Below are 15,419 nucleotides of genomic sequence, written 5' to 3'. Positions count from 1 at the left end.
TAAGATTCCACATTAGTGGCGGGAGCAATCAGAGTACTAATAAAATCATTATTGTTAGTGTTGGAAAAATCACACAACTTAGTATTTTCTTTAGACATCGTGACAAAGCAAGCAATCTAGCGAACAAAAAGCAAATGAAAAGATGAACAAAAAGAAGGAAAATATTTTTGTGTTTTCTGAAAATGTTTTAGAAGTGGGGGAGAGGAAAACAAGAGGCAAATGGCGAATAATGTAGATGCAAGAGATGGGAGTTTATGATAGGTGTTTGGTAGGCTTGATGTAGAACCTCCCCGGGAACAGCGCCAAAAATTATTCCTGCTACTTCTTGAGCTTGCGTTGGTTTTTCCCTTGAAGAGGAAAGGGTGATGTAGCCAAGTAGAGATAAGTAGTTCCCTCAGTTAAGAACCAAAGTATCAATCCAGTAGGAGGAACACACACAAGTCTCTAATGATAGCACCTACACAAACAAACAAATACTTGCACCCAACGTGATAAAGGGGTTGTCAATCCCTTCATGGTCACTTGCAAGGATGAGATCTGACAGAGATACGTATATAAGATAAATAAAAGTGCAAAATAAAGTAAAGGTAAATAAATTGCAGCAAGGTATTTTTGGGTTTTTGGTTTTATAGATCTAAAAATAATAAGATAAAAGATAGATCCGGGGGCCATAGTTTTCACTAGAGGCTTCTCTCTTGCAAGAACACATAAGATGGGTAAAAAAATTACTATTGAGCAATTGATAGAGAGCAAATAATTATGATGATATCTAAGGCAATGATCATGAATATAGGCATCACATTCATGATAAGTAGACCGACTCCTGCCTGCATCTACTACTATTACTCTACACATCGACCGCTACCCAGCATGCATCTAGTGTATTAAGTTAACAAGAACAGAGTAACGCCTTAAGCAAGATGACATGATGTAGAGGGATAGATCCAATCAATATGAATAAAACCCATATTTTTATCCTTAATGGCAACAATACAAATATGTGCCTCGCTACCCCTTCTGTCACTGGGTGAGGACACCGCAAGATTGAACCAAAACAAAGCACCTCTCCCATTGCAAGAAAGATCAATCTAGTTCCAAACCAAATCAATAGATCGGAGAGAAATACAAAGCTATCTTAATCATGCATAAAAGAGTTCAGAGAAGACTCAAATAATATTCATAGATAATCTGATCATAAACACACAATTCATCGAATCTCAATGAATGCACCGCAAAAGAAGATTACATCGAATAGATTTCCAAGAACATCGAGGAGAACATTGTATTGAAGATCAAAGAGAGTGAACAAGCCATCTAGCTACTAGCTATGGCCCCATAAGTCTGTGGTAAACTATTCCCACATCATTGGAAGGGCGGCAAGGTTAATGTAGTGGCCCTCCGTGATCGAATCCCCCTCCGGCTGAGTACCGGAATAGGTCTCCATATGGGATCTCACGAGGAGAGAAACTTGCAGCGGCAGAAAGGTATTGTTGGTGTGCCCTCTGGTATACGGGGAATATTTGGGTATTTATGGAGCTGAGATTAGGGTTGGAGGAGCTCCAGGGGGCCCACAAGCTCATAGGGCGTGCTTGGTGAGCTTGTGGCTCACACGTGGCTCTTCTGGCCTCCTCCCAAAGCTTCGTGGGTGTTTTCTTGTCCAAGAAAAATCATCAAAAAGTTTCATTCCGTTTGGACTCCGTTTGGTATTGATTTTCGATAAAAGAAAAAAACAAGGAAAAAACAGCAACTGGCATTGGGCACTAGGTTAATAGGTTAGTCCCAAAAGTGATATAAAAAGGTATAATAATGCATATAAAACATCCAAGATGGATAATATAATAGGATGGAACAATCAAAAATTATAAATTCGTTGGAGACGTATCAGCTCTCTCAAGGTAATATGAGTGTAGATGAATATTACGAGGAGATGGAATTTCTTATGATACGTACTGGGACAACAGAGGATCCCGAGGCGACCATGGCACGTTTCTTTAATGGGCTAAATATTGAGGTGCACGATCATGTTGAGATGTGGTTTACTACAACATACATGATCTTGTGCGGAACAACAAATTAAGCGACGCCAAGTCATTGCCATTCATAGTACCGCTTTGAACACAAGGCGACACTTGCAGCATAAGCGTGAGGATGTCGGTCCTAGCTCTAGAAGGACAACGTCAAATCTCTCTCATGGTTCCGTGCAAAAGGATTCTTCAAACTTAGGACCGTCGAGGGTTGATTCTAGTGCGCAGTCGACAACACGTACTAGTGACATTGAGTGTTTCACTTGTGGAGGAAGGGGCATATGAGGCGTGAATGTCCTAATGAGAAAAGAGTGTTGCTCACAAGAGATGGTTATACATCTGCGAGTGATGAAGAGGTAGTTTTCAACACTTCTAGTGAAAAAATTGAATATGCTAAAAAGGTGACTGCTAGTTTTGAAGCTGTTGAATCATATCCATCTTTAATGGTGCATCGGTTGCAAGAGGACCGCATTGAGGATAAGGGGCAACGTTGGAATATTTTTCAAACTCAATTCCAAATCAACAGCACCAATTGTAAGTTGATTGTATATGGATGAAGCTACACCAATGCGGTCAGCAAGGGATTGGTGGAAGCTTTGGGCTTACCTGCATGGAAGCACCCTCAACCACACTGCATCGAGTGGTTATATCAGTCGGGCAGACTAAAAATTACTCACAAGGTGCGTATTAATTTTTGGTTGGTCACTATACTACCATAGTGATTTGTGATGTTTTGCCAATGGATGCATGTCACTTTTTGCTGGGGAGACCTTTGCAATATGAACATCACGCCACACATGACGGAAGGTCCAATACTTATTCTTTCTGGCATGCCGGAAGACGATGTGTGCTACAACCCTTGTTTGCTATTAATAATAAGGAGGATACTATTCTGTTGGTAAAGAAGAAGAAGGAGATCTGAAAGCCTACCATGAAACTTAGGACGACTTCGTTTCAAGAGGGAGGGAATGATGTGGCTATCAGCGACGGTAGTCACTATGGGAGAATGATGAACACATCTAAAGCGGTCAACAATGAGCAGATTATTTATTTTGGAAAATTTCCTGTTCAACTGATTGCACTGGATGAAGTCAAGCCCACCTTCAGAACTCCTTGTGCTATACGATTATGGTAGGAACGGTACTGGTCAATTTGATGTGGGTCCGTAGCATGCAAAAGCATGTCCAAGTCTTTTATTCTGGTTACTAGTAGTTACGTAGTACTTTCTGAGTCCAAGTTAATTGGTAGGTGATCAACGTGGCCACTTGATTAAGTAGGTAGTTGCTTATTTAGTTTGGATAGGAGAGTCCATTTTAGATTTAGTTGGAATTGAGTCGGTTGAGAACCTGTGCTTGCACGCACCATATAAATAAAGGCTACAGTCGTGTAATAGGCAAAAACAATTTATCATGAGTTGAATAAAGCTACAGAAAACGTCCAATGTCAGGGGACATCAAATATCTTCGTTGCTAATCCTGGGGATTTTGTTGCTGTTGTGCGTGGATTCGATCTAATCTACTCGATGCTAGTTTTTGATCTTACGGTCTTGCATCTTCGCTTGACCAGAATTTCTTGTTGCTGCTGCTAGTACCGTGAAAGGTCGGGACAATGAACGACTCGCCATCTAGGCAAGTCTTCATCATATAGGGTTTGCAATATGTTCATAATTTGCTTATAGTGGGTTGCAAGAGTGACAGTAGTTTAAACCCGGGTAAGGGGGTTGTTGTGTACGAGAGTAAACGGGACTTGTTACTTAATGTTATGGCCGGGTGTTACCTTAATGATCTTTAGTAGTTGCGGATGCTTGGTAGAGTTTCAATCATAAGTGCATATGATCCAAGTACGGTGCGTTAGCGTATGCCTCTCCCTCATTGCATATGATAAGTATCTTTCGTGTTATATTCAATTACTTATGGACAATCTTTCTCATCGTTCCACAAAAAGCTTTCTACTAAACAACTAACTTTTATTATCTTGCAAATTACTCCTAGTTTTAATCTAGCTAAGTATTTTTAGTTTTATTCTTGCAAACTTATCCTTACACCTACAAAGTAGTTTTATTCTTGATCTAAGTAAAGCAAATGTTAAGTGTGCATAGAGTTGTATCTGTGGTCGATGGAACTTGAAGGGAATACAAATTCTACCTTTAGCTCCTCGTTGGGTTTGACACTCTTACTTATCGTAAGAGGCTACAATTGATCCCCTATACTTGTGGGTTATCAGCCCCGTGACCTCGTGGGCCCCATGCAGCTCTGTTTGACCTAATTCCACCTCTATAAATTCCCAAATATTCCTAAACCAATAGAGAGCCACCCGAAACACTTTTTCCGCCGCTGCAAATTTTTGTTCTTCTGTGATCCCATCTGGAGGCCTTTTTAGTACTCTACTGGAGGGGGAATCTATCACGGAGAGCTTCTACATCATCCTTGCTGCCTTTCGATGATGCATGAGTAGTTCACCATAGACTATGGGCCCATAGCTAGTAGCTAGATGGCTTCTTCTCTCTCTGATCTCCAATACAAAGTTATCATCGATCTTCTTGGAGTACTATCCGATGTAATCTTCTTTTGCTGTGTATTTGTTGGGAGCCGATGAATTGTGGGTTTATGACCAAATTATTCATTGAAATTAATTGAGTCTTTTCTGAACTTTATTATGCATGATTGTTATAGTTTTGTATTTCTCCCTAATCTATCTGTTTGGTTTGGCCAACTAGAATGATTTATCTTCAGCGAGAGAGGTGCTTTGTAATGGGTTCAATATTGCGGTGTCCTCACTCAGTGACAGAAGGAGTAGCGAGGCACGTATTGTTGAAGGAAATATGCCCTAGAGGCAATAATAAAGTTATTATTTATTTCCTCATATCATGATAAATGTTTATTATTCATGCTAGAATTGTATTAACCGGAAACATGATACATGTGTGAATACATAGACAAACTTAACGTCACTAGTATGCCTCTACTTGACTAGCTCATTAATCAAAGATGGTTATGTTTCCTAACCATAGACATGTGTTGTCATTTGATTAACGGGATCACATCATTAGGAGAATGACGTGATTGACTTGACCCATTCCGTTAGCTTAGCACTTGATCATTTAGTATGTTGCTATTGCTTTCTTCATGACTTATACAAAGTTCCTACAACTATGAGATTATGCAACTCCCATTTACTGGAGGAACACTTTGTGTGCTACCAAACGTCACAACGTAACTGGGTGATTATAAAGGAGCTCTACAGGTGTCTCCAAAGGTACATGTTGAGTTGGCATATTTCAAGATTAGGTTTTGTCACCCCGATTGTCGGAGAGGTATCTCTGGGCCCTCTCGGTAATGCACATCATTATAAGCCTTGCAAGCAATGTAACTAATGAGTTAGTTATGGAATGATGCATTACATAACGAGTAAAGAGACTTGTCGGTAACGAGATTGAACTAGGTATTGGATACCGATGATCGAATCTCGGGCAAGTAACATACCGATGACAAAGGGAACAATGTATGTTGTTATGCGGTTTGACCGATAAAGATCTTCGTAGAATATGTAGGAGCCAATATGAGCATCCAGATTCCGCTATTGGTTATTGACCGGAAACAGTTCTAGGTCATGTCTACATAGTTCTCGAACCCATAGGGTCCGCACGCTTAAGGTTTCGATGACAGTTATATTATGAGTTTATGAGTTTTGATGTACCGAAGTTTGTTCGGAGTCCCGAATGAGATTACGGACATGATGAGGAGTCTTGAAATGGTCGAGACATGAAGATTGATATATTGGAAGCCTGTATTTGGATATCGGAAGTGTTCCGGGTGAAATCGAGATTTTACCGGAGTACCGGGAGGTTACCGGAACCCCCCGGGGGGCTTAATGGGCCTACATGGGCCCTAGTGGAGAGGAAGAGAGGAGGCAAGGGCTGGCCGCGCCCCCTCCCCCCTAGTCCGAATAGGATAAGGAGAGGGGGACGGCGCCCCCCTTTCCTTCCCCTCTTCCTCCTCCTTCCCCCCTTCTCCTTCTCCAACTAGGAAAGAAGGGAGTCCTACTCCCGGTGGGAGTAGGACTCCCCCTTGGCGCGCCCTCGTTGGCCGGCCGCCCCCTCCCCCTTGGCTCCTTTATATACGGGGGCAGGGGGCACCTCTAAGACACAACAATTGATCTCTTGATCTCTTAGCCTTGTGCGGTGCCCCCCTCCACCAAAGTCCTCGATAATATTGTAGCGGTGCTTAGGCGAAGCCATGCGACAGTAGAACATCAAGATCATCACCATGCTGTCGTGCTGACGGAACTCTTCCCCGACACCCTGCTGGATCGGAGTCCGGGGATCGTCATCGAGCTGAACATGTGCTAGAACTCGGAGGTGCCGTAGTTTCTATGCTTGATCGGTCGGGCCATGAAGACATACGACTACATCAACCGCGTTGTTCTAACGCTTCCGCTTTCGGTCTACGAGGGTACGTGGACAACACTCTCCCCTCTCGTTGCTATGCATCACCATGATCTTGCGTGTGCGCTGGAATTTTTTTGAAATTACTATGTTCCCCAACAGTGGCATCGGAGCCTGGTTTTATGCGTAGATGTCATATGCACGAGTAGAACACAAGTGAGTTGTGGGCGATACAAGTCATACTACTTACCAGCATGTCATACTTTGGTTCAGCGGTATTGTGAGATGAAGCGGCCCAGACCGACATTACGCGTACGCTTACGAGAGACTGGTTTCACCGACGAGCACTCCTGCTTAAAGGTGACTGGCGGGTGTCTATCTCTCTCACTTTAGTTGAACTGAGTGTGGCTACGCCCGGTCCTTGCGAAGGTTAAAACAACACTAACTTGATGAACTATCATTGTGGTTTTGATGCGTAGGTAAGGACGGTTCTTGCTCAGCCCGTAGCAGCCACGTAAAATTTGCAACAACAAAGTAGAGGACGTCTAACTTGTTTTCGCAGGGCATGTTGTGATGTGATATGGTCAAGACGTGATGCTATATTTTATTGTATGAGATGATCATGTTTTGTAACCGAAGTTATCGGCAACTGGCAGGAGCCATATAGTTGTCGCTTTATTGTATGAAATGCAAACGCCCTGTAATTGCTTTACTTTATCACTAAGCGGTAGCAATAGTCGTAGAAGCAATAGATGGCGTAAACGACAACGATGCTACGATGGAGATCAAGGTGTCGCGCCGGTGACGATGGTGATCACGACGGTGCTTCGGAGATGGAGATCACAAGCACAAGATAATGATGGCCATATCATATCACTTATATTGATTGCATGTGATGTTTATCCTTTATGCATCTTATCTTGCTTTGATTGACGGTAGCATTTTAAGATGATCTCTCACTAATTATTAAGAAGTGTTCTCCCTGAGTATGCACCGTTGCGAAAGTTCTTCGTGCTGAGACACCACGTGATGATCGGGTGTGATAGGCTCTACATTCAAATACAATGGGTGCAAAACAATTGCACACACGGAATACTCAGGTTAAACTTGACGAGCCTAGCATATATAGATATGGCCTCGGAACACGGAGACCAAAAGGTCGAATGTGAATCATATAGTAGATATGATCAACATAGTGATGTTCACCATTGAAACTACTCCATCTCACGTGATGATCGGACATGGTTTAGTTGATATGGATCACGTGATCACTTAGATGACTAGAGAGATGTCTGTCTAAGTGGGAGTTCTTAAGTAATATGATTAATTGAACTTAAATTTATCATGAACTTAGTACCTGATAGTATTTTGCTTATCTATGTTTGTTGTAGATAGATGGCTCGTGCTGTTGCTCCGTTGAATTTTAATGCGTTCCTTGAGAAAGCTAAGTTGACAGATGATGGTAGCAACTACACGGACTGGGTCCGTAACTTGAGGATTATCCTCATTGCTGCATAGAAGAATTACGTCCTGGAAGCACCGCTGGGTGCCAGGCCTGCTACAGATGCAACTGACAATGTTAAGAACGTCTGGCAGAGCAAAGCTGATGGCTACTCGATAGTTCGGTGTGCCATGCTTTACGGCTTGGAACCGGGTCTTCAACGACATTTTGAACGTCATGGAGCATATGAGATGTTCCAGGAGTTGAAGTTAATATTTCAAGCAAATGCCCGGATTGAGAGATATGAAGTCTCCAATAAGTTCTATAGCTGTAAGATGGAGGAGAATAGTTCTGTCAGTGAACACATACTCAAAATGTCTTAGTATAATAATCACTTGATTCAACTGGGAGTTAATCTTCCTGATGATAGTGTCATTGATAGAATTCTTCAATCACTGCCACCAAGCTACAAGAGCTTCGTGATGAACTATAATATGCAAGGGATGGACAAGACTATTCCCGAGCTCTTCGCAATGCTAAAGGCTGCGGAGGTAGAAATCAAGAAGGAGCATCAAGTGTTGATGGTCAATAAGACCACCAGTTTCAAGAAAAAGGGCAAAGGGAAGAAGAAGGGGAACTTCAAGAAGAACAACAAACAAGTTGCTGCTCAAGAGAAGAAACCCAAGTCTGGACCTAAGCCTGAGACTGAGTGCTTCTACTGCAAGCAGACTGGACACTGGAAGCGGAACTGCCCCAAGTATTTGGCGGATAAGAAGGATGGCAAAGTGAACAAAGGTATATGTGATATACATGTTATTGATGTATACCTTACTAATGCTCGCAGTAGCACCTGGGTATTTGATACTGGTTCTGTTGCTAATATTTGCAACTCGAAACAGGGACTACAGATTAAGCGAAGATTGGCTAAGTACGAGGTGACGATGCACGTGGGAAATGGTTCCAAAGTCGATGTGATCGCAGTCGGCATGCTACCTCTACATCTACCATCAGGATTAGTTTTAGACCTAAATAATTGTTATTTGGTGCCAGCGTTGAGCATGAACATTATATCTGGATCTTGTTTGATGTGAGACGGTTATTCATTTAAATTAGAGAATAATGGTTGTTCTATTTATATGAGTAATATCTTTTATGGTCATGCACCCTTGAAGAGTGGTCTATTTTTATTAAATCTCGATAGTAGTGATACACATATTCATAATGTTGAAGCCAAAAGATGCAAAGTTGATAATGATAGTGCAACTTATTTGTGGCACTGCCGTTTGGGTCATATTGGTGTAAAGCGCATGAAGAAACTCCATACTGATGGACTTCTGGAATCACTTGATTATGAATCACTTGGTACTTGCGAACCGTGCCTCATGGGCAAGATGACTAAAACGCCGTTCTCCGGAACTATGGAGCGAGCAACTGATTTGTTGGAAATCATACATACTGATGTATGTGGTCCAATGAATATTAAGGCTCGCGGCGGGTATCATTATTTTCTCACCTTCACAGATGATTTGAGCAGATATGGGTATATCTACTTGATGAAACACAAGTCTGAAACATTTGAAAAGTTCAAAGAATTTCAGAGTGAAGTGGAAAATCATCGTAACAAGAAAATAAAATTTCTACGATCTGATCGTGGAGGAGAATATTTGAGTTACGAGTTTGGTTTACATTTGAAACAATGCGGAATAGTTTCGCAACTCACGCCACCCAGAACACCACAACGAAATGGTGTGTCCGAACGTCGTAATCGTACTTTACTAGATATGATGCAATCTATGATGTCTCTTACTGATTTACCGCTATCGTTTTGGGGTTATGCTTTAGAGACGGCCGCATTCACGTTAAATAGGGCACCATCAAAATCCATTGAGACGACGCCTTATGAACTATGGTTTGGCAAGAAACCAAAGTTGTCGTTTCTTAAAGTTTGGGGCTGCGATGCTTATGTGAAGAAACTTCAACCAGATAAGCTCGAACCCAAATCGGAGAAATGTGTCTTCATAGGATACCCAAAAGATACTATTGGGTACACCTTCTATCACATATCTGAGGGCAAGTTTTTTGTTGCTAAATTCAGATCCTTTCTAGAGAAGGAGTTTCTCTCGAAAGAAGTGAGTGGGAGGAAAGTAGAACTTGATGAGGTAACTGTACCTGCTCCCTTATTGGAAAGTAGTTCATCACAAGAACCGGTTCCTGTGACAAGTACACCAATTAGTGAGGAAGCTAATGATTTTGATCATGAAACTTCAGATCAAGTTACTACTGAACCTCGTAGGTCTACCAGAGTGAGATCGGCACCAGAGTGGTATGGTAATCCTATTCTGGAAGTCATGTTACTTGACCATGGCGAACCTACGAACTATGAGGAAGTGATGATGAGCCCAGATTCCGCAAAATGGCTTGAGGCCATGAAATCTGAGATGGGATCCATGTATGAGAACAAAGTATGGACTTTGGTTGACTTGCCCGATGATCGGCAAGCCATCGAAAATAAATGGATTTTCAAGAAGAAGACTGACGCTGATGGTAATATAATTGTCTACAAAGCTCGACTTGTTGCGAAAGGTTTTCGGCAAGTTCAAGGGGTTGACTACGATGAGACTTTCTCACCTGTAGCGATGCTTAAATCTGTCCGAATCATGTTAGCAATTGCCGCATTTTATGATTATGAAATTTGGCAAACGGATGTCAAAACTGCATTCCTGAATGGATTTCTGGAAGAAGAGTTGTATATGATGCAACCAGAAGGTTTTGTCGATCCAAAAGGTGCTAACAAAGTGTGCAAGCTCCAGCGATCCATTTATGGACTGGTGCAAGCATCTCGGAGTTGGAATAAACGCTTTGATAGTGTGATCAAAGCATATGGTTTTATACAGACTTTTGGAGAAGCCTGTATTTACAAGAAAGTGAGTGGGAGCTCTGTAGCATTTCTGATATTGTATGTAGATGACATATTGTTAATTGGAAATGATATAGAATTTCTGGATAGCATAAAGGGATACTTGAATAAAAGTTTTTCAATGAAAGACCTCGGTGAAGCTGCTTACATATTGGGCATCAAGATCTATAGAGATAGATCAAGACGCTTAATTGGACTTTCACAAAGCACATACCTTGATAAAGTTTTGAAAAAGTTCAAAATGGATCAGGCAAAGAAAAGGTTCTTGCCTGTATTACAAGGTGTGAAGTTGAGTCAGACTCAATGCCCGACCACAGCAGAAGATAGAGAGAAAATGAAAGATGTTCCCTATGCTTCAGCCATAGGCTCTATTATGTATGCAATGCTGTACACCAGACCTGACGTATGCTTAGCAATAAGCTTGGCAGGTAGGTACCAAAGTAATCCAGGAGTGGATCACTGGACAGCGGTCAAGAATATCCTGAAATACCTGAAAAGGACTAAGGATATGTTTCTCATTTACGGAGGTGACAAAGAGCTAGTCGTAAATGGTTACGTTGATGCAAGCTTTGACACTGATCCGTATGATTCTAAATCGCAAACTGGATACGTGTTTTTATTAAACGGTGGAGCCGTAAGTTGGTGCAGTTCTAAACAAAGCATCGTGGCGGGATCTACATGCGAAGCGGAGTACATAGCTGCTTCGGAAGCAGCAAATGAAGGAGTCTGGATGAAGGAGTTCATTTCCGATCTAGGTGTCATACCTAGTGCATCGGGACCAATGAAGAAAAGATCTTCTATGACAATACTGGTGCAATTGCCTTGGCAAAGGAATCCAGATTTCACAAGAGGACCAAGCACACCAAGAGACGCTTCAATTTCATCCGGGACCAAGTCCAGGTGGGAGACATAGAGATTTGCAAGATACATACGGATCTGAATGTTGCAGACCCGTTGACTAAGCCTCTTCCACGAGCAAAACATGATCAGCACCAAGACTCCATGGGTGTTAGAATCATCACTGTGTAATCTAGATTATTGACTCTAGTGCAAGTGGGAGACTGAAGGAAATATGCCCTAGAGGCAATACTAAAGTTATTATTTATTTCCTCATATCATGATAAATGTTTATTATTCATGCTAGAATTGTATTAACCGGAAACATGATACATGTGTGAATACATAGACATACTTAACGTCACTAGTATGCCTCTACTTGACTAGCTCATTAATCAAAGATGGATATGTTTCCTAACCATAGACATGTGTTGTCATTTGATTAATGGGATCACATCATTAGGAGAATGACGTGATTGACTTGACCCATTTCGTTAGCTTAGCACTTGATCGTTTAGTATGTTGCTATTGCTTTCTTCATGACTTATACAAAGTTCCTACAACTATGAGATTATGCAACTCCCGTTTACTGGAGGAACACTTTGTGTGCTACCAAACGTCACAACGTAACTGGGTGATTATAAAAGAGCTCTACAGGTGTCTCCAAAGGTACATGTTGAGTTGGCATATTTCGAGATTAGGTTTTGTGACCCCGATTGTCGGAGAGGTATCTCTGGGCCCTCTCAGTAATGCACATCACTATAAGCCTTGCAAGCAATGTAACTAATGAGTTAGTTATGGATTGATGAATTACATAACGAGTAAAGAGACTTGCCGGTAACGAGATTGAACTAGGTATTGGATACCGACGATCGAATCTCGGGCAAGTAACATACCGATGACAAAGGGAACAACGTATGTTGTTATGCGGTTTGACCGATAAAGATCTTCATAGAATATGTAGGAGCCAATATGAGCATCCAGGTTTCGCTATTGGTTATTGACCGGAAACAGTTCTAGGTCATGTCTACATAGTTCTCGAATCCGTAGGGTCCGCACGCTTAAGGTTTCGATGACAGTTATATTATGAGTTTATGAGTTTTGATGTACCGAAGTTTGTTCGGAGTCCCGAATAAGATTACGGACATGACGAAGAGTCTCGAAATGGTCGAGACATGAAGATTGATATATTGGAAGCCTATATTTGGATATCGGAAGTGTTCCCGGTGAAATCAGGATTTTACCGGAGTACCGGGAGGTTACCGGAACCCCCCGGGGGGCTTAATGGGCCTACATGGGCCCTAGTGGAGAGGAAGAGAGGAGGCAAGGGCTGGCCGCACCCCCTCCCCCTAGTCCGAATAGGACAAGGAGAGGGGGGCGGCGCCCCCCTTTCCTTCCCCTCTTCCTCCTCCTTCCCCCCTTCTCCTTCTCCAACCAGGAAAGAAGGGAGTCCTACTCCCGGTGGGAGTAGGACTCCCCCTTGGCGCGCCCTCCTTGGCCGGCCGCCCCCTCCCCCTTGGCTCCTTTATATACGGGGGCAGGGGGGCACCTCTAAGACACAACAATTGATCTCTTGATCTCTTAGACGTGTGCGGTGCCCCCTCCACCAAAGTCCTCGATAATATTGTAGCGGTGCTTAGGCGAAGCCATGCGACGGTAGAACATCAAGATCGTCACCACGCCGTCGTGCTGGCGGAACTCTTCCCCGACACCCTGCTGGATCGGAGTCTGGGGATCGTCATCGAGCTGAACGTGTGCTAGAACTCGGAGGTGTCGTAGTTTCGGTGCTTGATCGGTCGGGCCGTGAAGACGTACGACTACATCAACCGTGTTGTTCTAACGCTTCCGCTTTCGGTCTACGAGGGTACGTGGGCAACACTCTCCCCTCTCGTTGCTATGCATCACCATGATCTTGCGTGTGCGTAGGAATTTTTTTGAAATTACTACGTTCCCCAACAATTGTATTATTGTTATTAAGGGTAAAACAATGGAGTTTAATCATATTGCTTGATTTTGCTTTGTCTACATCATGTCATCTTGCTTAAGGCGTTACTCTGTTTGTCATGAACTTAATACCATAGATGCATGCTGGATAGCGGCCGATTGGTGGAGTAATAGTAGTAGATGCAGGAAGGAGTCGGTCTACTTGTCACGGACGTGATGCCTACATACATGATCATTGCCATGAATACATCATAGCTATGCATTTTTCTATCAATTAACCAACAATAATTTGTCTACCCATCGTATGCTATTGTTTCGAGAGAGAAGCCTATAGTGAAAATTAGGCCCCCGGTCTACTTTAATCATATTATAAAAACCAAAAATACCTTGCTACTATTTATTTACTTTTATTTTGTTTTGCAATTTATGTATTTACCTATACAAGATTTGATCCTTGCAATTAACGTGTTCAATGGGATTGACAACCCTCTTGTTCACGTTGGGCGCAAGTATTTGGTTTTGTGTGTGCGGGTGTTATTCACTAGGATTTGTTGGTCCTCCTTCTGGTTTGATAGACCTTGGTTCTCACTGAGCGAAATACTTATCTCTATTATACTGCTCCACCCTTCCTCTTCGGGGAAAATCCCAATGCATCTCATGAGTATATGAGTTCTTTATGACTAATGTGAGTTCATGGGTTATACTCACTCCTACCTTTCCGCAACTTGCTAGCCTCTTCAGTACCGTGCATTGCCCTTTCTCACCTCAAGAGTTGGTGCAAACTTTGCCAGTGCATCCAAACCCCATGGTATGATACACTCTATCACACATAAGCCTCCTTATATCTTCATCAAAACAACCACCATACCTACCTATTATGGCATTTCTATAGCAATCCTAAGATATATTGCCATGCAACTTCCACCGTCCCGTCTCACGACTTGTGTGTTCATCGTCATATTGCTTTGCATTATCATATAGAGCTAACATGATATTTGTGGCACAACCACAATTCATCATTATTATACATGTTACGCTAGATTATTGCACATCCTGGTACACTGCTAAAGGCATTCATATAGAGTCATATTGTTTCAGTTTTATCGAGTTGTAAGTAAATAAAAGTGTGATAATCATCATTTTTAGAGCATTGTCCCAGTGAGGAAAGGATGATGGAGACTATGGTTCCCCCACAAGTCAGGATGAGATTCCGGATGAGAAATAAAATAAAAAGGAAAAAGAGAAAGAAAAAAGAAGAAAAAGGAAAGACAATGAGAGAAAAAGAGAGAGGGGGCAATGTTACTATCCTTTTTCCACAGTTGTGCTTCAGAGTAGCACCATGCTCTTCATATAGAGAGTCTCCTGAGCTATTACTTTCATATTAGTGAGAATTTTTCATTATAGACTTGAATTTTATATTCCGATGATGGGCTTCCTCAAATGCCCGAGGTTTTCATGAGCAAGCAAGTTGGATGCACACCCACTTAGTTTCTGTTAAGCTTTCGTACACTTATAGCTCTTAATGCATCCATTGTATGGCAATTCCCACTCCTTGCATTGACATTGATTGATAGGCCTCTACATGGCCCGTTGACTAGCCGTGTTGATGCGAGACTTCCTTCCCTTTTTTGACCTCCCTTATTGATCTCTATCACGGCATTCTATTCCACCTATAATGTTATATCCATGGCTCATGCTCATGTATTGCATGGGGTTGAAAATGCTAAAGCGCGTCAGAAGTACGATCCAATTGTCTGGTTTGACACCAGGGTGCTCATGATTTATATTTATGCGATGAAGGCGGAGTCATGCCATGCTAACATGATAAAATGAGTAAGGATAACATTCGTTAAGGATTGTATATTTTGAAAA

This window comes from Triticum dicoccoides, chromosome 1B (assembly GCF_002162155.2).
Source record: "Triticum dicoccoides isolate Atlit2015 ecotype Zavitan chromosome 1B, WEW_v2.0, whole genome shotgun sequence".
NCBI lineage: Eukaryota > Viridiplantae > Streptophyta > Magnoliopsida > Poales > Poaceae > Triticum > Triticum dicoccoides.
This window is presented reverse-complemented; position numbering follows the sequence as displayed.